This window comes from Motacilla alba, chromosome 11 (assembly GCF_015832195.1).
Source record: "Motacilla alba alba isolate MOTALB_02 chromosome 11, Motacilla_alba_V1.0_pri, whole genome shotgun sequence".
Taxonomy (NCBI): domain Eukaryota; kingdom Metazoa; phylum Chordata; class Aves; order Passeriformes; family Motacillidae; genus Motacilla; species Motacilla alba.
Window position 1 is genome coordinate 20584181 of NC_052026.1, and position 21186 is coordinate 20605366.

At 51.7% G+C, this 21186-nt stretch overlaps 1 protein-coding gene across 7 annotated transcripts in view; it reads left to right on the forward strand.

Annotated features, from left to right (window-relative positions):
- The window catches only part of ZFHX3 (zinc finger homeobox 3), a 385515-nt gene that overhangs the window by 233995 nt on the left and 130334 nt on the right, over window positions 1-21186 (forward strand). For 5 of the 7 annotated variants that reach the window (XM_038147757.1, XM_038147759.1, XM_038147758.1 and 2 more), the window contains one exon: window positions 12985-13295. The exons of 1 other annotated variant lie outside the window; for it this stretch is intronic. The gene's annotated coding sequence lies outside the window, so the exon portion shown is untranslated. Of the gene's footprint in view, window positions 1-12984; window positions 13296-16319; window positions 17683-21186 lie in introns of those variants that run through there. One more of the 7 variants, XM_038147766.1, reaches the window with a different exon arrangement.

Here is a 21186-nt window from a genome sequence, read left to right on the forward strand (position 1 = left end):
TTCATCCCTGGGGAAAGCCCAGCTCCCTGGGGCCCTGAGCCAGCTCTCCAGCTGCTCTCAGCCACTTCCATCACCTCCTGGGCTGTCAGATTTCCAGTAAAGCAAACATCCCCAGCCCTGGGGTACGGCTGGCACAGGGAGGGGGGCACTGTCTCTTCCCTCCAGCAATTCGAGGACAGTGCTGGCTCACACTCTGTTAGCAGGCAGACAGCAGCCCCTGCCCCTGAGCCGGGCACTGAGCCTGACCCTGAGCCTGGTGGGCACGAGGGTCAAGGGGGCCAGTGCAGTTCCCAGCTCAGGGTGGGCAGGCTGCTGGGGGGCAGCTCCCCCGATGGCCAGCGCTGGGGGCTGCTGTGGAAGCAAGAGTCAGCTGCAGGGTGGGAAGGGGAGGCACCGAGCCGGGCCTCAGTCGTGTCACAGTTTGGAATGCCCCAGTGGAAATCAGGAGTGTCCATCCTGAGCTGGGTGCAGGACTTTGGGGAGGATTACAGCACACTCCAGGTCCAGGCTCGAACATGCAGAACAGCGCTGCAGACGCTGGAGGGACGCTGGCCTGTCACTCTTCTCTGGGACAAGGTGCCTGTGTTGCGTCCACACCAGCCAGCCTGGACACTCCCTGTTGTGGGAACATCCCTGTTCCACAGGGGCTTCACTCTGGGCAGGTGCAGACCCCCTGCCAAAGGACACCCCAGGGATGAGCCCCCAGAAGTCAAAAAGCCAATAATCAGCTGGATAAAGTAACCCTGTTGCACCCGAGTTCCACCCAGACCGGGTTGTCTGACTCGAACTTCCAGTCACTTATCGGAGCTTTTCCCCGTTGAAGACTTAAAGGCCTCCCAGTCAATAAACACATTAGCTCACTAAACATGCGGATGCCTTTTCTTCTCTGGATTAACCCTTTGGGAGCTGGGGCTTCCATTGGATTTGTTAGGATATTGATCACAGATCATGTTTGCCTTTCAAACTCTGTTTCTGCTTTGGACTTGACAGATAGTTCCAGTGCTGAAGCCAAGCAGCAAATTCAGTGCGGCCACACAGAGAAGGAGCTTTGGGAACCAGCCACGTAGGGCAGAGACCCCTTCTGAAGCCCCCCAGGGAACCATTCACCTCACCAAGAGTGACTTGTTCTCACAGGGAGCTGCTAATTAAGCAAATACTCAAATGTTAAACAATGTCACATATAGGTCTATTTTCAGTATTAGCTAAAATTGTATTAAATTAAAATACACGTTAGCCTAATTTAGCTCTTTTTCCCGACTGAACATCACAGACCCTTGCAATAAATGTCTGTAACTGTGCTTGGAATGGAAAAGGAGCCCAGCTGAGCCAGCCCCACTGCCCTGGGTAAGAACACAGTAAAGGACCTCTTAGAGAATGATTTAGAAGAAACTTTGCAAAATGGAAAGGTCATATTTTATGACCCTGCTGACCCAAATGGATGCAAAAATATCAGAATTAGTGACCTAGAAGAAAGCAGATCTGGCTTTTCAACACGTGTGGTAACCTTATCCTCTCATTCCCAGTTGCCTGAGAATCTGTGGTAAAACATTGCTGATTTTGGTCAAAGCTCTTCCCTGTCGCACCTCTCGTGTGTGTCAGAGTCCTCTTTAACACACTCTCCTAAAAATGCAGCTGCACCTGCCTGGCTCAGAACTGGGCAAAGCAGGTGCCGAGCTCCCTTTAATCAGGACCATATTCTCAGGTTTTTGAGCTCCTGGTAAATCCTGCTCTTGTATAACTTTGCTGTTCTGTGCAGATACTGCCTTCTCCCCCCACTCTGATAAGTTATATCAAGTCTACATGCTTTGGTTTTAGGGCTGTCTGTTAGACTTGCTAAGATCTTCTCTTTTTCCGTCTAGTTGAGGATTTCATAGTTTTTCCTCTTTTTATAGTTTTTTTGAAGAAGGATTTTTCAAAATTCTGCTGTGGAACTGCATGTGAGCCGTGCCTTTCCCAGTCTGCCATACAAAGATAATCCTCTCACTGTACAACATCTAACTTCATCCTCTTTCTAGGCATTAAATTTAATAACAAAACCCCCAAGAACGTGGTATAAAAACTCATCCAAACCTTGCCTCCAGGCTTGGTTGCCCTTATGGTTCCTTTAGCCCCTCTTTCCTCACACAGTCGCTCCCTTTCCATCCAAGGGCTGCTGGCTTTAGCAGCACCTCCCAGCACATCAGCTCGACTTGTCCTGAGGAGGAGGAACATCATCGTCTGATGAGGTGGAATTTTTCAGTCAAGGAATGCTAAATACTATAAACGTTTCTAGAAAAATCATGAGGTGTCACCCTGTAGTGCACAACTTGGAGCTCATGTGGCCCAAAAGGCAATTGTTACAAAACTCTCATTTAAGTGAAATATCTGTATTTTGCAAGCTTATCATGCTGCCTCCTCTGTCCTGCCATGTTGTACAGGGATTTGTCCTAGATGGGATTGGGTTCTCAAGGTTATTCCTATGGTTCTTGTTAGCCTGTGTTTACTTTTTGATTTATTCTCATTTAGGCAGCTGAGATTTTCTCTTTGTCTTCAGAATTCATGTAATGGCTTTGCATCATTTTCTGCATTGTGCACTGGGGAAATTATCAATTCGGCACACAGCCACGCTGAAACAGCCACACTGAAACTTTCTTTTAAAAGCTCAGTTCACATGTGGAGCACGATGTTATTTACCCCCCAACCCACCTGACAGCATCCTCTGGAAATCCCTCAGTGCACTGTCACGGCTGTGACTGAAACTGTGGTGTAATCCAAGAGGGAAAGGGTCTCTCTGTTTTAATACTCGTGTCAGAGAAGAAGCCGATAAGAGTTACAATTTAAAGAAGTTTTTCTAAGGCTGTGAATCATTAACCATGCGGTGCTGCCCGGTTTGCGGTGTCACACGCGGGAAGCGGCGTCACTTGCCCGCTCCGGCGGTGGTGACAGCTCCCGGCTGGGTTGGGGCGTGTGGAGAGGATCAGCCCTGGCTGCTCTGCTCTGCTCTGCTCTGCTCTGCTCTGCTCTGCTGCCCTGAAGAGCCAGGCAGCACTCGGGGCTCGCTCACCTGGCTGCTCCAGGCCAGCCCACACGGCCACCTGCCCTGGCCTCCCTGTGGCCACCTGCCCTGGCCTCCCTGTGGCCACCTGCCCTCCCTGTGGCCACCTGCCCTCCCTGTGGCCACCTGCCCTGCCCTCCCTGTGGCCACGGCCTGCGCCTCTTCGTCGGGAAGCAGTCTTAGTCCTGCAGGGAGTATTTGTTTAAGAGGATTTCCTTTCTCATGCAGGGCCTGCAGCAGCCATGCCAATAAGGGTGGGAGCGATTATGAGCGATTGACCGCTGGAATATAATCCCTGTGTGCTGCTGGTTCGATCTGGGGAAGATTGTGTTCCAAAGGTAGCGGCTCATCCCGCGCCAGGAGCGGCGCTCCACCCGTAAATAGGGCTCTAATGAGATCCGACAGCCCTGATTTCTCTGGTGATACAGTAAAACAACACGACCGGTGCTGATGGTTTGGGGTCCTGACCTTTAACAAGGACTCACGACACAGGGCAAACTGCCCAAGAGAGATGATGGGGCAGGAGGCCAGGGGACAAGGTCGGTACATAATGAAGTGGTCAGCATTGGATTTCTGTCACTCACGGTGGTTAAGTACAACAGTGAGGGACTCCAGTAAGAGAAACTGTGAAAGAGCACATGCAGGAGTCACGGAGAGCGGGGGGTCTGGGGAGGGTCAGTTACCTTCTGCTGCGAGCTCCAGCAGTCCCAGTGACTTTGGTAATGAAGAGGGTGAGGGCAGGAATCACGCAAGGACGGCGAGAGAGCAAGGAGGGAGCACAAAAGATTAAAGCAAACAGAGAAGGAAATCCAAGGGGACTGGCAGTGCGTGCACTGTGATGTGGTGCTGAGACCCAGAGAGAGGAACAAAGCCCCTGCAGCAGCAGCAGCAGCACGGTCTAGAGCAGAGGGGCCGATGCCGGAGCCCCTGGTTTGTCCAGCCAGCATTCCAGGTCCCTGTCGTGGCAGCGTGGGCACTGCTGAGCCCTGGCCCTGCTCTCACCATCAGCCATGGACAGCAGGGCCCTGGAGGAGCAGTGCCCAGACACACGTCCCCCGTCCCAGGTGCCTCCAGCCTCTTCTGGCGCTGGGAGCTTCTTTGGGCCCCAGGGGTGCCTCATCTCCTTTTAGTTCCCTTCTGCTGCTAGAGCTAAATTTAGTGGGACTCTTAGCTAAGAAAACTAAAATACCAAAACCATTTGGTATCAGACTGCCTGGGGTGAATGCAAAGAGCAAACAGTGAAATACAGAGGCAGCCAAGACCTCGTGTGAAGGAGGCACTGGCAGCTGATGGGGCCTGAATTTAACATCTGGTTCCTTTTCAAGTGCTCTCCTTCAGACCCGAGTTTAATAGAAATGTTTCACTGCAATCGTGCTAATATGTCCATCGAGGCTTCAAGTGACAGAAATTAAATGCATTCAACCCAAATACAGAAGAATTCTGTTACTAAGCAGTAACCTCAAAATTCAGGTGACCAGAAACCAAAGTGAGAATGGAAAATCTGAACATGTTATCATGTCCAGCGTGGATGGGATGCTGTGTAGGATGTTAAAAGCAACTCAAAGAGTACGTGATGAGTAGGAAAATAACATTTTTAAGCCACTTTAGACACAGTAGCCCAAGCTAGGTGTATTTACATGAAGAAAAACATAATATATTGTTTAACACTTCTGACCCCTTGGGAGGTGGTTGGACTGCAGGGCCTACAAAGGACAGAACCAGTAAATCTGATGTGTACAGGAGTCTCTTATACAGAGGAAAATAACCTCTAGTCTCAGCTGTAGGGCTGTGAGAACGATTGCAGAGAGTGACCTCTGTTTGCAATGGCTGTGGTCAGTGCCAGGTTTGTTCCTTTGCCAGTTTTTCTTTATTTGGGTGTTTTATTGTTGTTTTTTTTCTATTGTAAATGCAACCACTGAAGCCAGGCAGCCTGTGAGAGAGGTGAATTGCTTGATTCCACAGCATTGTTTTAATTTGTCTTTGGATGAATTCTCATATGCTTTCATGAGAAAATTGCCCATTAGAAGCATTCATTTAATTTAAGAACAGTTGGGAGAGGAAGGGTTGGGATGACAGATGGAGACTGTGGGTGTCTTATAAGAGAGCAGAGCTTTTTGTGTTTATCTTTTTGTGGCACATAGTTGCTGTTGTCTGCTGCTTCAATTTTTTAATCTGCCCTTTTTTTGTGCAGTATTTCTTCGAAATCTCTTCTCTTTTGTACTGGAAGTCTAATAGATTTCATTAGTTTTTCCTGTACCATGTCAGCTTTAAAACATTCCAGTATAACAGAATGCAGGGAGGTAGCCTGGTAGGAAAGCAGAGTGAAACAGGCTGGATTTCAGTCTAGTTTGGAACTGCACAGAATTTGGCAGAAAAGATCCTGGAATACTGAAGTGATTTCTTCCCTTCACGCACTGACTGTCCAGCAGTGGTACACATTCTAGCTGTGCCAATGCCTTCGCTGCGTAGTCAAAGGCTCACTGTCAGAAAGTGGCTTAAAACTCCCAGTTAACCTTCATTTAAATTAGTCTAGAAGTAGATACAAGGTTTCAAAGCATTCTCTTTAAAAGCATGTAGATAGCAGCTGTGGATGTCAGTGTGTCTGTCCGTGTCACTGCCCTGGGTGGTCCAGCCTGCGAACACCTGCCTGACAGCACACCTGGGTGTCAGTGTGGGCAGGCCCTGACAGCTCTGAGGGCCTTCTTTCACAAACACCTGAACATCAGCCCGTGCCAATACAGGGAACCGTGTGCCCCGTCCAGCTGCTGACAATTTCAGTCCAGTTTCAGTCATCCAGTCCCTGGGTTGTGCCTTACGCCTCCTGTCACAGTCCCGAAGCTGTGATTACAAATCACCTGTAAGCTGAGGTGCCTCTGCCTTGGGACTGCCAGGCCCCCGCATGAAGCTAATTAAAATTTAAAAATAAAATTAACTCCTGTTAAAGGAAGATGGAAAACAGTGCAATGTTTGTTCAATGTACAACTTGCTTTGCTCTGCAGTATAAGCAGCAGCCTATAAATACAGGGCAGAAATTTCAAGCATTAGTCTCACTTGTTCTCGCCGTGTTACACGTGAATTTATTTGCATCTCCGTGTGCTGTCCTGAGGTTTGCATTGAACAAAACAAACAAGGTGATATGAGAAGCAAAGTACATTTACTAGATTTTTGTTACTTTTACATGAAGTTTTTCTTACTGTGACCCAGTTTTTCCCTTACCCTTCACAATTTCTGAATGATTGGATCATTCTCCTCTCTCCATTCTAATGACAAAACCTCTTTTACAAGGCTCCGTCATTGCTTCCTTTGATTGCCACAGCCACTTCTTTTTGCTGCTACACACACATTTCAGTCCATAAAAAGTACACCTTAGGAGTTTTCTTCGTATTTGATTTGTCTTTTTTATCCCTTCAGATCCCCTGTTCTTCCTCCATCTCTCCTTCCTAACAAGTGAAGTTTGTTCACCACCTCCGGCCCTTCCTGTGTGTGTTTTAGGTTCGTGTTCCCACAGTTCCATCAGCTCCATCAGAGATGAACCTCTACACGTACTTTTCTTATTCTTTTGATCTCATGAAAACATCTCCCTTCTTTCACCTCTCTCATCTATATTGTTGTCCACCAGCTGAGCTGCAAAGCTTCTGCTTTCCCCTCTCGGCAGCCTGCACTGGCCCTTCACAGCTCAGCTTGCCTTCCCTCAGCTGCAGCCTCCCCTGACAGCCCTTGAGCTGCGTCCACGCCTGCACCAGCAAGCCCAGGAAGCACCAGTGTGGTGGGCTTGATTTGGTCACTGCTGGTGCTGGAAGGGCAGGAAGGGGCTCGTTTGCTCCGTGAGGAAGGGCTGAAGGGCAGCATCCCACTGTGCCGCGGGACAGTTGGTGCTGTGGCACGCTGCCTTTCCTCTTGCGCTCAGCAAGGACACATCTCATCCCAGCCAGCCCCCTGGAGCCCCAGCCTGCCCCTTCCTTGGTCAGTGCTGCAGCTCCACAGGACATGCTGACTGGCTTCCAGCTGCCTCTTCCTTCCTCAGAGCGCCGCTGGCTCTGTTACAGGCTCCTCTCTAGGAGATTTTCTATCAGCTGCCTCGGCCCTGCAAGCCGTTATCCCGTGACCCATTGTCTGCACCAGCAGACGGGAGACAGGGACATTCCTGCATCTGTCTTTTCCTGCTGCCCTGATTTATTACGCTGTAAAATAATAAAACGTTAAAAAGGTTGAACCTGAACTGAAGCTATGACTATGACACTATTAATCAAACTGCTGGAGAATTACTTTATATTCGGTGCCTTAAGCACTGATCCAGTCCACTAAAAGTTGGCCTGAAACATTGTCCACAATTTTAGTATTGGGCCTGGGAAAAGCAGTTCTGGATGTGTCTGTGCTCTGGTGTGTGGCTGTGCAGGGCAGGCAGGCAGGGCTGGCTGATCAGGTTCTCCTGCTCCGCCGGCCATCACAGCGTCTCTTATCTCAGCCGTCGATGCCACGCTCGCTTGATGTCTCAGTTCTGGAGCAGAGACATTCCAGCTGCTATCTGGGAAGGCTCTGGCCCCAAAAATATTTAGTTAGCAGCCATTCAGTTAAGTGGAATTGACTTTTTATCGGCTTTCTTCTGTGCGTCTGCCACCAGCGAAGGCTGTTTCCTCCTTCCCTCTCCTCGCCTGTCAGCCCGCTCGCGCTGCTATCGGCAGCCGTTAGCTCTGATCAATAGCAGCCACTGTGGAGCAGCTCATGCGTGGCTGCCTGGGCTCCATCGATCCGCCCCTCCAACAGGTACTGCCCGTCTGAGCAGCCACTGCAGGGAGCACCTGCTTTTACTGCAGGCTCCTTCATTCCGCGGGGCTTCAGGGAGACCCATCGCCCTTCTCTGGAGACTCGCCAAGAGCACACTCGCAGCAACTCCTCTCCTGCCTGGGACAATCCATGACCACACTGTGCTCCCCATGCCGTGCCGTGCCGTGCCGTGCCGTGCCGTGCCGTGCCATCCCATGCCATCCCATCCCATGCCATCCCTTCTGACATCCAGCCTGTGAAAACGATGCCACCCAAGCACTTCCAAAGCACCTAGTCTGGGAATGACACCTTGGACTGCTGGAGTCAGGAGAGCTCAGAGGTTTTGCAGTTATGAACATTGCATCGATGAGACACAGAGCATCTGCAGCTGTCCCACCACTGCTCCTCACGGGGGACCCTCTGTGTCCCAGCTGGGGATCTGGGGGCTGTGTCCCCATTGCCCCGTGTGCTCCAGCAGGACGCAGCATCCCTGGCCTGGGCTGGCACTGGGCATCAGCCCACACATGCCGTGGGGCTGGTTGGGCCAGGGGCACCTGCGGGAGGAGGGAGGTTTATTGTGCCAGCTCAGACGGCAAACGTGTCCTCCTCCAGCAGCACCCTCACACAGCAGAGGCTTTTGCTGGAGCACAGAGCACCTGGGTTCCAGGATGGCACCTTCAGGATATCTGTTCTGGTCAGATGCCATCACAGAAAGCAGATAATGGACTATGAACACTGAGTGGCCACCAGCAGTGTGCTGGCAGTCCTACTTCTCCCTACTTGCTGCTGTCCCCAAATCTACCAGCATTTAGGGAACTGTTTGGAAGGAGCCCCCGCAGCTGTCCCTGCACAGGTGTGCTCCCTGCCCTGCTCCTGCCCAGACACCGCTCACAGCGCTGCTCTGAGGGCTGGCAGAGGGCAGAGGGGCACATGCAGCCCCGGGTGCTGCCAGAGATGCAGCCCCAGCTCCAGTCTGGCAGGGAAATGCCCATGGCTCAGACCTGTCCAGCCTGGAAAGCCTCTGAAGAAGTTAGAGAGGCCTTTCCTGGTTGGTTTGCACGTGTGCTATTCCAGAAGGGCTGCGGGGCTGCCATGGCAGCTTACAAACTTCCAGTGAAATGAGTGTTTATTATTATAGGTTTGATGCAGTTCCCAAAAGACCCTAATCAACAAGTAATAAGGCCTCGAGAGAGCAATTAGAAATCTGAACTTTAACTCTCTTATAACCACAGTGTAGGAAGTGACTTCTGCTCCAGTTTGGGGTTTGCCACCTGGCATGTGAACGAGGGGGAAATACCAAAAACCTGAAATACAGAATAACTGCAGACAAGTATTTGAACAATGAGGTACAAGGTCCATTTCCACAGACAGTAAATGTGTGTGTGGCAGAAAGCGTAGTGGTTTAGGGGGATTCATGGCCAAATTTGCAGCCTCTCTATCACATTTAGGTGTTTTCAATGCTTCTTCTCAGCTTTAGACCAGCACCAAGGGTGTTCAGTGCCTGTACATGTGCAGCATCTGCCCCCTTTAAAGAAAAAAATTACCTCAATTTTCCCACTTGTGAAATAACAACAATATCTGCCTAAAGGCAACACCAGCCCTCGAGATGCGGGTTGCTCAGAACTTGTTTTGAATACTTTGGATAGGCCACTTCAGACAGGAACTGCACATTGAGTAATTCTTGCCATAGAAAGTCACGTGGCTACTGGAAAGCAAAGAATTGCACAAGAGCCCAGCTGCATAGCACAGCTGAGCCGGGGAGCGTTGGCCACGAGGGCCCATGCTCCACCAGCCCGCCAGAGCCGGGGGCCTTGACTGCCCAAGGAGCCGTGCCAGCAGCAGCACACACCCACAGCTGGGACACCCCTCTGCTTCAGCCTTAGGAGGGAGGCGTGTTCCTCAAAAGTGTTACTCCGGATTTTTCTTGCTGAGCTGCCAGATGTTGGAAGGCCAGGCTCTGGTTCCCTGGGTTCCCTCTGCCCAGGCGGCAGCAGCAGCAGCAGGGGGAGGCTTGGGGTTCAGGACAGTGACTGCAGTGACTGCAGCGACACAGGGCTCGGGGCAGTGACTGCAGCGACACAGGGCTCGGGGCAGTGACTGCAGTGACTGCAGGCACACAGGGCTCGGGGCAGTGACTGCAGTGACTGCAGGCACACAGGGCTCGGGACAGTGACTGCAGTGACTGCAGGCACACAGGGCTCGGGGCAGTGACTGCAGTGACTGCAGACACACAGGGCTCGGGACAGCGACTGCAGGCACACAGGGGTCGGGGCAGTGACTGCAGGCACACAGGGGTCGGGGCAGTGACTGCAGTGACTGCAGGCACACAGGGCTCAGGGCAGTGACTGCAGTGACTGCAGGCACACAGGGCTTGGGGCAGTGACTGCAGTGACTGCAGGCACACAGGGCTCGGGACAGCGACTGCAGGCACACAGGGGTCGGGGCAGCAGTGACTGCAGGCACACAGGGCTCGGGGCAGTGACTGCAGTGACTGCAGGCACACAGGGGTCGGGGCAGTGACTGCAGTGACTGCAGGCACACAGGGCTCTTGCACCCAGCAGGTACAGCCCAGTGAGCTGAGGGCCTGCCCTCCTCCAGGGGTGGGAGCACCCATCGTGGAATGGACACACACTCCCCACTCAGACCTACCACGGGGAGTGCAGGCAGTGCTGCTCCTGTCCCAAGCCCAGGATGCTGTGGCTGGGAGGAGGAAGGGCTGCAACCCTGCCAGCTGACTCTAGGGACAGCAGGGCAGGCCCTGGAACCTGAAGATCCAGGTGGATTTTAGATGTCCCAGCCTTAAAGAAATTTGAGGTCTCAAAACCTTCGTTTGACATATAACTGGAGCCAGCAGAGGGAGTGGAATGCAGGGACACTGTAGTGTCCGTGAGAAAAGGAGCTGCCAGGCTTTGATCCAGGTGCATCTGGTTCCATGACACATCTCAGAACCCAAAGGGAGGGTGTCCCAGCTCGGCCCTGGGCCACGGGTGACACAGATATGGAGCATCATTATCAATAGAAAAAACAGATGTTCTTGGGTCTAACATTGTATGTTTCCAGTATGAGAAGGTACCCAGAGGAACCTCAACCTCTCAAATAATTCCTGTTCCAAGGGGGTCTGAGTGTTGTCCCCATGAGCAGGTTCAAATGCTTTATCTTCTGGCAGTGTTCATATAGTCCTGAGAGTGACCATATAAAGTCCTGAGGAGAAGCCTAAAATCAGCGATGCTGATGTTGCTCCTCGTTCTCTTATGCCTCCAAAATGTCCTGGTCTTGGCATTATCCTAGGCACAAACTGTGACAGACATTCACAAACAGCTTCTTGGTGATTTCTTAGTTAATTTCTGTTTTCAAAAATAGCAATTTTGCAAATGGATTAGTTCTTCAGCGTCCACTTAGGATTTTTTTTAGACTCATCTTTAATGTGCCTTCAAAGACAGAGATAGTTTGCCCTTTTGACTGAGCATTGGCCTTTTTCGTTCACCATTTGATTGGAAGAGATAGGACATGATCTTTACTAAACTCTTTAGTAGCGTGTGAGCTTCCTCCCCACTGCCTCTGAAGGAGAATTTTGAAAAGTTTTTTAATCTCTGTATTTACGCACCAGTTTCCAAAGAAACACTTCTTTAGCAAAATGCTAAATTGTAACAAGTTGGTGGCATTAATAATTGCATTGAATACTGTGGAATTAGCTTAAAATAAGTTTTTCCTCCTTGAAGTGAGATGATGTTTGTGCCTGGATCAAGCAACTCTGCACCAGTCTTGAACTTGTTAAAAGATGGAAATCGGAATAACCACTGCAATATTGAAATGGTAAAACGAGAACAGAATGGCAATTGGCCAGTGTTTATGAATCAGAGAATATGATCATGAAATCATAAGAATAACCACCAAAAGGTAAATAAATTACCCAGCCTACTACTTATTTTCATGTGCAGCTTGACACAAAAGCTGAAGCCATGAATGATTTATACGTGTTTTAACAATAATACTCATTTTCCTGAAAGATGGTCAGCACTCAGGCTGCTGTGGGCACCGTGCCAGTCATTGAAAGGTTAATGTCTCAGCAGCAATACATTAAATTATGAATTATACCAGTCCCAAAATGGAAGGTTATTAGCTCGGTATGTTTAATTAGCCCGGCTCGAACTTTGCCATCTGCCAGCAGTGCCCATCACTAATGCACGGCCACGTGGGATAGGAGGGGCGGAATCAGATGCCAGAAGCAGCAGACACTGCCCTCGGCCAGCCCGGCTCACCTGCAGCCCTGCCGGCCACCGGGCTCCCCCGGCACCCCCGGCTGGCCCGGGACCGGCACCTGCCCTGCCCGGGAGCGGGGGCTGCTCACACCGCACACCTCCCGTGGGGCAGGGAGCACGCAGGGAACTCACACCGCACACCTCCCGTGGGGCTGGGCACACAGGGAACTCACACCGCACACCTCCCGTGGGGCTGGGCACACAGGGAACTCACACCGCACACCTCCCGTGGGGCAGGGAGCGGGGGCTGCTCTCACCGCACACCTCCCGTGGGGCAGGGGGCACTGCCCGGGAGCGGGGGCTGCTCTCACCGCACACCTCCCGTGGGGCTGGGCACGCAGGGAGCTCACACCGCACACCTCCCGTGGGGCTGGGGGCTCACAGCGCACACCGCACACCTCCCGTGGGGCTGGGCACACAGGGAGCTCACGCCGCACACCTCCCGTGGGGCAGGGGGCACTGCCCGGGAGCCGGGGGCTCTCACACCGGAGCCGCAGAAGGGCAGAAGCGGCGGCGCTGAGCCGGGCAGCGCGGGGGCCGCGGGCCAGCGCAGGGAGGGGGCAGCAGCAGCGGCCCGCCGGGGCTCTGTTTGCACAGCATCTCCTGCCAATAACTGCACAAGGCCACGATATTTAGCTTTTCAATAAATATTTAAATTTTGCTTCTTTGCTTATTTATTTTTTTTAAAGAACAAACAGTAAATTCTGTTGGGTTTTTTATTAGTTAAGATTACGCGATGCTTTGGAAACATAATGCACTTAGTTTAGTATTGCAATAACTTGATGACTCCCCGTGACTTTGCGGGTGCTCTTGGGGAGCCTGTGTGCTAAAACTTGGGTTTTGGAACTGTGTCCTGGAAAACGTGGGGCAGGATCTGAACTTGTAAGAAGCCAAACAAAACCTTAATTTTAATTCTTATTTTTGTAGGTAGCATAACCTTGCCAAAGAGGAAAGGAATTTGGACAGACTTAACATCCAGCCTGTGCAGCTTCCACGAGCTGGACGCTAAAATGAAGAGAGAGTTTATTCATTCCCATCTCAGCACAGCCCACCTGAATTAAAGGACATTTTAACCTACAAGGGAGATTGGGTCAAACACTTCCCAACCTGCCTACACAGAGAAGGCTGTTCAATTCCTCTGGCTACCAAGTCTCCACATTTCTGTGTCGGATGTGAAGAGTAAAGGCAGTCTGGCAGGAATCAGGAGGCATCCAAGTCAGCGTGAGAGACAGCACCAGGTAGAGGCTTGATTCCTTTTTCCTAATATTCTCGCAGTATGCAGTATAGACATTATTTCGTCTCCTCCCCTTGAACTTTTGTTGATTTCCTCTCCACATCCGTGGAGCCTCTGTAGTTGTACTTGTGGAGCAGGTGGCATAGTTGGAATATCAGAGCAGCATGTATTAGAGTGAAACCTACAGACAGAAATAGAAAGTAAATGGAAGATGAATTGATCAGAGGAAAGGCAGAGGATGGAGGGGATAAAGTAAAGGCAAGGAGAGAGACAAGTAATACCTTGCCTGTGTGCTATGGTAATTTATTATTTTTATATGGTGCCCGGGGTGTGCAGTATCTGTTTTACTGAACAAATAGAAGAGTTCTCAGCCCCAAACAGCCAACAAATTAATTTATTGTGTGACAGCCTGACAAAATGAGCAGCCAGGCCAGTGTGACGAGGAATAATTTAGTGCTTGTGGAGCATCAGTAACTTTACTATTGGTACCCTCACTTGTGTATGGCATCTGATGGACGTCTCTTGTGTTTGTGAGGACTTACTGTACAAGAAAAATTTCCCTTTTGGGGAAATCTGACTAGGGAGGTGTCTTAGGGCATGGGACAGGGTTCTGTCTGGAGGAGCAAAGAGGCTGCCAGGTCTGTATCCTGGGAGAGGAGGGTGAGGACCTGAGCCCCAGCCCGGCACAGGGGAGCAGCACAACCCCCAGAGCGGGGTGTGCGGGGACACGCACGGGGCAGCCAGATGTGGGGAAAGTGAAGGGAGGGACTCGGCAGGGAAAGCTGAGTGTTTGCTGTGAGCAGTCTCAAGCTGCAGTTTGTGAGGAGCCATCCAGCTGGGACAGCAAGGAGATGACCTGAACCAACACGCTCCAGTGGGAGAGGCTCCAGTGCAAACCCGCCGTGACCACGGCACCGGGGGAGCAATAGCTGAGCTGTTTTCCAGCACAGTTATTGCCACTTAAATTGCAGCTTTATTCCAAAAGCAAATTCCAAAGTTTTATGTCCATAAAGGTTTAGACATAAACAAGAAAGAAGTCAGGAAAGTGGTATGTACTGTGTAAACAGTCTCACTTTATAATTAATGCTGGAGATCAGGGAGCAGGAATGGCTGTGCATGTGTGGTCATTCAGATTTACTGTTGCTCTGATTAAAACCTAGTTGGGCAATAATTTTATGCCCAGGTAGGGGCAGGAGGAGAGCAGGATGCCCCCAAGCAACCCATAAATAGTGTGGTGAAGACAAAGCGTTTATTACTTAGCTTCACAAAGACTCCCTAAGTGCTCTCCCAGGGTATATATACTCATACCCCAGATGCCAATTCTGCAAATTAGCATTATTTCTCAAAATCCTGTGTAAATAGAAGTCATTTAAATACTTGATTTCATCAGACAGAACCGCCCATGGAAATGTCAGTCTCTTTTTCTCCCTTTAGTGGGGTGAGCACAGGTTTTCACTGCCTGGGTTTTCATTTCTCTTGGAATACTTTCACTGATGGCAGAACCTGGCAGGGTCTGGGATCCATACAGGACCCACTCTGCAGGATTCCATTCCATCCCAGTGCCTTGTGCTGGTGTAAAAGCAACTCCGGGGCACAAACTTTACCATTTATCACCGAAATGTGCTGCTTTTAATCTTCTATCTAGCAGTTTAAATTACTGTGCCAAAAGTGGTTTCATAGCTAAAACACACAGGGAATTAAAGGGATTTGAGATTCTGTCAAAGTACCATTGGGATGTTCCTTTTTTGTAATTAGAGAAGCCACCAGTGAGTTCAGCTCAGGCTTTGCTGATGGGCTGATGTTTTGTCATTGGGCATCCTGCCATTAGTAACTTGTTCAAATTTTAGAAACTTTCACAATTATTTTAATCCGTTTTTATATGGGATTCCATGTAGAAACGGGTACCTTAGTTGACAGGGTAACAGTAAAATGGGGTGAGGAAGACCCATAAAATCATTTTTACATGATGAAACCATTTTCCAAGATTTAATATAACATATTAAAAGGTGAATATTTCAGGATTTTCCAGGGCGAAAAACAAGTGTTGCATTTTAAGGATGCCTGTCTCTCCTGTTCAGGGCAATAAAGAGACAGACTGAATACTGAATTTTGCAGGGCATTGGACTGGATGTCCAGGGCACTGGACTGACATCCAGACTGGATGTCACCCTTACAGTAGACAAATTGCCACTGACCAGGAGGACGGTGCAAGGAAGTGCTGAGTTTGCTGGGAGGGAGAAAGCACTTATTTCTAGCAGGTAGCTTCTTTTTTAATCATAATTGTTTGTACCTGCTGGTGTTTTGAATTTTAAGAGTTGATTCCAGAAAAATAGGGAAGGAAGAAGAGGGCAGGTGAGCTTGATCAGTGAGGCACCATGAAAGGACAGGGTTTCATGGTGCTCTGGAAACAAACCGGGAGGAATTACACCCACATCCCATCTCATGTGCTCTGCTCCATCAGAGTCACTTTTGTACCCATTGCACAAAATGGGAAATAGGGCAAAAAGTGGGGGGAGTGAGCTCTGAAGTGCATTTCTGGGCACTTCCAGCATACCCCGTGTCCCATCCGAGCCGGTCCTTCGTTGCAGACAGTGAGTCTGTGGCAGAGCTAGGAATAGAATCCAAGCCCTTGTTCCAACTCCCAGATCCTCAAGAGTATTTTTAGGAACTTAATACCATTAATTTCATACTCTTTTTGGCCAAGAATCTTAGAAGCAAGATCATGCTTCCTCCTGAAATAATTTTTAAAACCCTACTTGTATGCTCTTGGACAGCTTTTTTTTCAGGATCATGTACAGTTTAGCGCTATTTAGGAACAAATGGGCTTTAAAATTACTCTTGGGAAGAGTTCTGCATGGACTGTGCTTTTGTGCAGCCTTGGAGTGCAAGCAAGGATGGGGAGGAGATGGTGCACAGTCTGTGTGTTCTGCAGGCAAACAGCACCTGTGTGCGAGGGGCTTTGGCAGAGGGCAGTGGGGGCTCAGGCATCTCATGCTGGCACGTTCAAGCTACTGAAAAGGTGGAAAACACAATCATATTTTTCATTGTGCTAACTCAGCAACCCCCTTTAAGCCTTGCTCCTGCATCCTATCTATTATTAATTAATTGATTTCCTATGAGCTCATTATTTAGTTTGCCTGAGTTCCTCACAGGGTGCTCAGCTGCAGACAGCAGAACAGCTCCTGTCACAAAACGCCAACACCTCGCAAAGGCCAGGCCAGGCAAAGGGGAGGTTGAGACTGGACGTTCAGGAAGGCTGCACGAAGCTCTCAGGCATGTGGTGGGATTCTTGGGTCTGTCCTGGCCTGTAATTGCACTCGATATTCCTTGTAGGTTCCTTCTAGCTCAGGATACTCTATGATTCAGCAATCAGGAAAAATTTCTTCTCTGAACGTGCTGTGCAGCCCTTGCACAGGCTGCCCAGGCCAGCGGTGGGGTCATCACCCCTGGAGGGGATTTAAAGGCTGCGTGGTGTGGCACCTGGGGACACGGGTTACTGGTGTCCTTGGCGGGGCTGGGGGAACTTCTGCAACCCAAACGACTGATCCTACAACAGGGTGGGAGAGCATCCTCCCACGGTGCAGCCGCTCATCGGGTGAGCAGGTGAGCAGGCTGTGTTTCAGTGGCTGTCCTGTCGCGGCTGCAGGAAGGGAAGGTGTCGAGGGCTGCTTTAGGGACTGCTCAGCGACCGTGGGGACAGGGAGCAACTTGTGTGGGAGAGCTTCAACTGCCCCAGGGCAGGCGGGCAAGAAGGGCTCTCTGTGGTGCTGCTGCAGCGGGTGCTGCTCCAGGTGATGAGAGGCTCCTCTCCTTTGCTCCATCCTCTCCTCACTGGTCCAGCTCGGGTGGTAAACGTGCTTATTGCAGCGCTAATGTCCTGCAAGTGGGATCCCACCTCCAGGTATATTAGAGTAATGAGTTCACACCTAACTAATGGAGACTTAATAGAGTTACTAATAGGCTGAGTTTTCCCCCCACGGTTTATGACCCCGCGGCCGGGGCTGTCAGGGGAGGGAGAGGTGAGAGGCAGCGTCAGCCCCGGCTCGGCCCCCGGCCCGCGCCTGGCCCGGCAGCGTTTCCAGGGACATCGTCTCTCCACCTTTCTGCAAGGAAAAATAAACAGTTTGAGGCTCCTGTGTCTTTATTAAACATTTCCTTTAAGCTGCATACTTTGGCTCCCTGCCCAAATGCACCAAGAAAGCATCCACAGAACAGCTCCGCCGCGGGCTGGAGCGAGCAGCCCCCGGAGGGGCGAGCACCTGCGCCGCTGGCTGCGGCCCGCGGAGTCCGCAGGGCCCCGGAGCGGCCGATGCGACAGCCCCGGGGCACGGGGTGCCGGCGGCGAGCGGCGGCAGCATGGTGGCCCCCGGCGGCTGCGACGTGGCAGCCAGGTGGGTGGGCAGCGCGGGGCTCCACGCGTGCCAGGGCCGGCGGGGGCCGCTCGGGCGGAGGGGCGGCGGGCCCGGCGCTGCCCCGGCGGGGCGGCCCCGCGGCGGGCGCGGCTGCCCGGAGGGACGGAGGGAGGGACGGAGGGGGCGCGGCGGTGATGTCAGCGCGGCCTCCGGCCGGCGCTGCCAGGTAAACAGCCGGCAGCAGCCGGCAACAGCCGGGAACCGCCGGGGCAGGCGGCGGGGCGGGCCGGGCCGGACGAGCCGCCCGTAACCCCTTCGCGCCCGGCTGCGGCCCGGGGCTCGCCCGGCGCGGGGGCCGGGGTGCGCTCCGGCCGAGGGGCATCCCTCGGTGCCCCGGCAGGGACCGGGGCCAGGGGCGGGCGCTGGCGGCCGGGGCGGCGCATGCAGCGTGCCCGGCAGCCCGGCCCCGCCGCTCAGGTACCGGCAGCTGCGCAGCGGCTCAGTATCCTTAGCTTGCTCTTGCCTCATTCACCAGAAATGTGCCTTCTCTGCGACGCCTTCGGAGCAGCCCGGCAGTTAAATTAGTAACTAGATAAAAGCTGCTAGTGCTGTTTGGAGGCAGGGTTTCTGAATCCCCATCATCCCGGACAACGTGTGGATGGAGCCGTCCTGGACCTTGAGCTTTCAGTGTTCTCCACCAGCATCATCTCGGCAGAAAGGATGCAGCAGGCTCTGCCTAGAGTGGGACTGCGTCTGGATCTTCCTCAGGCAGGACAGGGTATTATTTTCAGACATTGTCCAGTAAATGCTGTGCATCGTCTGTATGTCTGTCCTGTCCAGAGTGGCACAGGAACTGCAAGATAGGGAGCTGAGGAAAACCCCCGAGAGCCACGGCTGATGGCCAGGTGCCTGCTTCTCCCTGCTCAGCGCTCTGCTTTCCCCCCAGAAAACAAAGCTGCCGTCATACGAGTGCCCATAAAACACGAGGCATCCTGAGTGCAGAGATTAGTGGTAATTTTACAAGGACTCAAATAACGTCGGTCTGCAGGGTGCAGCACTGCCTTGAAAGGGAACAGCAGGCATTTCCCCTGGAAGCAAGTTTCCTCTTTCGAGCAGTTTACTGCCGAGGTGCAGTGTCACATTGTGGCACAAATACACTGTCAGCCTTTGGTTTGGAAGATGAACATTTGATACCTCTTTCTGCTGCCAAAAAGCACTGCCCAGACCCAACTCCCAGCACGGTTATTTTTTGAAGCATTATGTAATTGGATTGCATGGTCAGTAGTGCTTCCTTAACAAGCCTTTCAGCAAACCCTCTGCCTGCTGCAGCCAATCCTCAACCCTTACATACACACTTACTCACGCAGGCTCAGTCTGGAGTAAACTCGCTGCTAAATACAGTTAGGAAACAGGCGAAACCAGGCTGGGAATAGATCCTCTGCTTCCCCGCGCTACGTGAGCCTGGTGTGGCCAAGCCCTGGGTGCCGCTGGTGTGAAAAGGGGGTCATGCTGACGCCTCCCAGCTGAGGGGTCACTGCTGCCTCCTCTGCCGTGCCTCTCCCTAACGGGGTAAAAAAACCTGCTTTTTGGAGCACAGAGAGGCAACCGGCCCCGGTGTCCTTGTCTGCTCTCAGCCTGCCATGACTGCCCTGAGCGCTGCTTTTCCCAGCTTTGCCCAGGCCCAGGGCAGCAGGGCCTTTGCCGCGGTTCGGGTGGAAGCTGCAGGGCTGTGCTGGGAGCCGGGGCGCAGCTCCGGGCCGTCGGGCACCGTTCCCCTGGGGCTGGCCGCTCGGGCCTCGCCGTGTTTTCCAGGAGCGTCCCTCTGCTCCGGCCGCTGTCAGCCCACGGGTTATGGCTCTGCTGACTCACGGCTTCCTGTTTGTGATTGCTGACTGGTGGCAGCAATTGCAGAAGCAATAAGAGATATTAAAAAGCGTGAACTTCCACTGGGACCAGGAGATACAATTAGGGCTGTGCCAAGAAATACACTGCAGCGAGCTGCGGAGCCCTGCAGCCCCCCGTTCCCTTGCTGCAGGAAGTAGGAAAATGAACATCACTGGCCTTTTATCATCTCTGAACCCAAATAAAAATTGCATTTGACTTCTGAAGCTCACTCTGGCTCTTTTCCATGCTCCTCCTCAAAGCCTTTGATCCAGCCTTCTGTCTGGGTCTCCTCTACCTGCTGCTGCTGCTGAGATGTAGGGATCTGTGTTCTGTGCTTTCACCTGACTGATTCTCTACGAAAAGCCTGCATGAGGCTGTGTAAAGAGGCTGCTTTAGAAGGCATGCACAATGTAATATCATTTCCATCCTTTTTTTATGGGAAATATCTCTGGGGAGAAGCATGAAAGTATATGGAGAAGGTGCTCTTTGATCAGTAAGGTCTAAATGCAGCATCCAAACTGCATGTCTGTTTCTTCATACTATGCTGAAATTCATCTTAAGTGCTACTCCTGGGTGGGCATTTTCCTGTTTCGTCTTCCTTGGCCTGAGCGTTTGGAAGCATTGCCATCAGTTTCGTCTCCAGCCCTGGTGGGGATTGTCCCCAAAATGATTTCGCCACCCTATTGTTACTGTATATCAGTCTTTCAATGTGTGTTTTAATTCCAATTTTAGCCTGATTGTCAGAACGTACGTTCTGGTTATTCAGCTGAGGACAGGAGGTGGAGGATGGTGTCCTATGAACTGTGTGTCACTGGAGGACAGAACATATGCTGAGGCTGGTCTTTGATGGATTGAAGCTACAGTAGTTTGCAGCTAAGAAAAAAACACTTCACTTTTGTACAGGCATTAAACTGACTTCTGAATTTTTTTAAACTCTGTGACAGACATAGGGCCGAGAACTGGTACAGAGAACAGACATTAGGGGAGGAAAAAATCCACCCCAAAACCTCAGTTTTTTCAAAACCCACCAAAAGTGGATTGACAGTGGATGAAGAGGAGGAGGAGGCAATAGTGAACACACAACACAGTTCAAGCTGGCAAGGAGCCCTTTCTCGAAGAATGTAAGTTTAACCTTTAGCATTCAAGTGTCTGGGCTTAAGTGTCATTATGAGCAATACTTTCCTCCAGCACAGCCTCTCCTGTTTGGAGGAGGGTTCTGTGCAGCCTCATCCATTTTCCCCTTTCCCGTGTATAAAAATGTGTTTCTGGTTGCATGTGCTCTGCCAAGGCCCTTCGGGTGGCAGAGGCTCTGGGCACAGCGCGGGTGGCCCTGGGTGGGTCCAGGGGGCCTGTGGGGGACTGCCACGGCTCTGGACTGATGGAGTGAGTGCTTTGGGGTTTGCTGGTTGAATTTAGGTTAAAGGTTTTATGCCTTGAAGTCACAAGTGGAGCTGGCTGGGGCAGGAGTCCCCGCAGGGCACTGCCTGCAGCCAGCCTGTGCCCAGGCTCGGGCTGGACACCAGGGACCTCGGTTTGTTGTGCCTACACGAGGGAAAGGGATCTGCTGGCAAATTGCTTTTGGGAGAACCAAACTCAAACGAGGAGCGGGAAGGGACGGACCTGGTGTTGCCATTGTCGTCATCCCCCCCTCCAGTGCCA